Here is a 3850-nt window from a genome sequence, read left to right on the forward strand (position 1 = left end):
AACAACCATGCTATGACACCTCATAAGTAAATATAGTATGCGACTTTTAAACAAGAAATGAAGATGCGTCATGAAGAAATACTTTTACATAAAAGTTTATCCTGCCATGAAAAGGCAACTAATTATTTATAACTTGGGTCAACTGTAACAAATACAGAATATTCAGCCCCGTAAAACTATTGCGGGTAACAAGTTTCTTCTGTAAATGGCGCCCGTATTTTGGGAAAGTATCATATAATATAACCAGATGCACAATTTGACAAATTGGTTGCTAATAAATTTCTTTTGTATAAGATTAATGGTCTAGATTGATTGAACTGTACTTATTTTGTTAGTTTTCGATAAATACTGTTGTGAATTTGTACTCTTCAACATAGTTTCATGACACAGAAACATTATTTAGCAGTAATTTAGCATCATCAAGAGTGAAGGGACAGTAAATATTTATAGAATATATATATATGTTTTTTTTTTCAGAAGCTAACACAGACGTAAGAAAAGCCTGATGAGAAAGATGACTGATTATTTCCCATGTGTATTGATGAAATGAAGTATTCTTTAAAACATAGCATTGTTTTGTTTTCATTTTTACTAAATAATAACGGATAACTTGATTAACAAATTTATTTAGGTGTATGTATTTATTGGTCGAGATTTAAAACACTTCCTGTTGGTAAACTAGCCTTGCAACGATATCAGAAGATGACATTGTTTCTGATATCTCTACAATCGCAAGAAGGTTCAACCCAAACGTTTCTGAAACGTTTTGGAAAACCCCTGAAAAAACGTTTTCAAGGTCCCTTATGTTTCTCGCCAACGTTTCATCAAAGCGTTTCTAAAACATAAAACAAATCCACAAAAAAAGGTTTTAAAAAATAATATTTGAACGTTTTTGAAACGATACGGAAAAGTTTTAAAAACGTTTTCAAAACGTTTCTGTGTTAGCTGGGTAGACCAGACCAAGCGCACAACAATGCTTGGCAGTCACAGGTGTTGACAGTCGTAATAGTTGGCTAATTTTGGGATGGCTAGATTGGGATTATCGGTTCCTTATTATCAACTGACAAACATGAGACCATTCGAAAAGGTGTGAAACGTTGTTTGTCACCGGAAGTACAAAGGTCTCGCAAAGTGCCGTGACCTACTTCCGGGCCCAATCAGTTAACGACTGGGTGACTAAGTGAGTAAGTCCTAGTCAGTTGGATTGATCCACTGTCGCACTCGTCTTCCCATGAATATTTATTAGGTTCAGTCAGGTTCAATTGGGAACGGGAAAGCGAGTCCATGGCATCAACATGGTACTTCTGATTCAGAAATCAGTATACATATATGTATTTCAAAATAGGTAGAAATTTGGATAGTTGTGTCTTCGATTGTGTACTGGACTCTCAGAAGGGCAGATGGACGACCGATAATCTTAGGACCTTAAGTGGGTTGATAACATTGCTTGGTTAAAAAGGGATGAAGTGGCACCACCTAATCCCATATCTTTGGAACTTAACTTGGCTTGGTGAAAAGGTGAGCGTTAAGATTAAGATTTTATGTCACATCGGCAGGATTTCAGCCATATCGTGTGTAAAACAAGTTATAGATTCCTAATACGTAAACTTAAATTATAAAAACCTGTCAACGAAAGACAGTAAAAACAACTAAAATATCACAGATATTAATGTAATACTAGTATGAAAAGCTAAAACATTTTAACCATGGAAGACAATGCAAAATATAAAAACAGACTATAGATTGCTAACAACTAAGGGTAGATCACCATGCTTGGGACCATACTTTTGCTACGGGCATGGACCCTATCTGGACTTACAGCTAATTTTTTTGACAAATCTAGACATTAATTAAAACGAAGATATATTCTACGATTATATCGTTAGATTAATTATACTTTGAAAGACGTGGTCTTACTTACCCTCTCAGGGGGACAACAATTTTACAATGCCTTAATCCCCTTTGAGGATTTCTTTGATGGGCATTTTAGTAGTTGAGTTGATGAAGAATGGTGACAATTTTTATGGATATACAACTTCTTTTATTGTGAAAGGCGACGTTTTGACGTAGATTCTAATGTCATTGTCATTGACAAAGAAAACATAAATATTTTATTCATTAAATTGACTCGGTTTACAAATCAGTTCACGTTAATGCAAGGAGGTGAGGTGAGGTGAAATTGGGTTTAACGTCGTGCTTGAGAATATTTCGCTCATATGACGACGTGCATGCGTGTGTATGGGTATGTGCGGCTGCTTGTACTAGCCCAGACTGAAGCTGGTTTTATAGTGCTAGCCCACTGAGAAACCATGCCGCAGTGAAGCATGAATACCTCACTCAGACAAACTATACTGACTCCGAGCCGACCAGTCCTTGTTGTACCCATTAATGCCGAGCGCCAGGCAGGGACGAACAAGTACCATATTTTAACGTCTTTTGGCATGACGCGGTCGGTGATCGAACCCGCGACCTTCCGCTCACTGGGCGGACGCTCTAACCACTACACCACAGAGGCTGCCGTAAATGCAAGGAACTAATGGTAGTAAAGCCAAATAGTGTAAGTGCAGAATTCAATACTAGTACAATCACGAACAGTGAGCGAGTAAGTGTAGTCTTACACCGCACTCGGCAATATTCTTGCTATATGGCGGCGGTCTGTAAACTGGACCAGACAATCCAGTGATCGATAGCATGAGCAGTGATCTACGCAAGTGCGACAAGGTGACATGTGTCAACCAACCGATCCCATTAGTCGCCTCTTACAACAATCATTCGTTGCTGAAGACCAAATTTTTAAAACTGATCTTCACGACTCTAATCACGAACAGATTAGCAGTGCCAATAAAATAATGTCGGTAGTAACCATATGTTATTTAGCAGCAGCAACAACGATCAAACTACTAGTGCAGACCACACAGCCTCTGCTCGTGTTGTATTATGAGCAGATAGAGGCAAGCACAAGCTCTGATGTAGTGGTCTAAATTCTTACCAGAAAAGACAAAACAGTTCTGGGTTAGTCTATGCTGTTCTAGAATACTCCTTACCCCAAATGTATTCTTATCTGGTAACTTCCATGCCACTGCTCACATTAAAAGGTAACACAATCCTGACATCTCATTATCGTGGCAATTTAGAAGTTGCAAAATATAATATTGACAAACTTTATGTATAACAACTGTCAAGCAAAACAACGGTTCAAGAATATGTAACGAAAGGTCGCACTCACGAAATACAACCAGTGGTTTTCCATAAAGTTCGCCAGTAATGCATTCCTGACAAGAACCTTCTTAAAACACAACTATTTTTGAGATTCTACTGAATTGTAACAGAAACAATGCAAAACAATTACCCAATATAGATAAATCACATTTCCACATAGTGCAAAGTAATCCACTAATTTAGCTGAACAACCCTGACTCCCCTCACTGATCAGATACCTACAGATGATAAACTACTTGCACCCTGCTAATCCTGTGATAAACTCACCGAATTTCCATATGAAACGCTGTATAATGTGGATTCACAAATATCTGTCGTAAACGTTTATAAAGGAAAGACAAAACCCCATATAAAAAAAAGGACCAAAAAAGACACCGGGAAAAAGTATAATTAATTTTCATTTTGGCAAGGGGTGTAGGAAAACTGTAGAAACTGGTGGAATACATACAGGCTAATGATCAGACCACTCCCTTGACAACACTTAGAGTAATCTTTAAATGGTCAAGGGTTACTTTTCTGTTTAAGTAAATGTGGAGAAGAGTAACAAAATGCAAGGGATGTTCCTGTGCAATTAATGTCAGCTGCGATAAAACAATTTCAAAAAGACCTATAACAAATTAAATCTAAATTA

This window comes from Haliotis rubra, unplaced genomic scaffold (genome assembly GCF_003918875.1).
Source record: "Haliotis rubra isolate DU_JTF1 unplaced genomic scaffold, ASM391887v1 Scf1981, whole genome shotgun sequence".
Lineage (NCBI taxonomy): Eukaryota > Metazoa > Mollusca > Gastropoda > Lepetellida > Haliotidae > Haliotis > Haliotis rubra.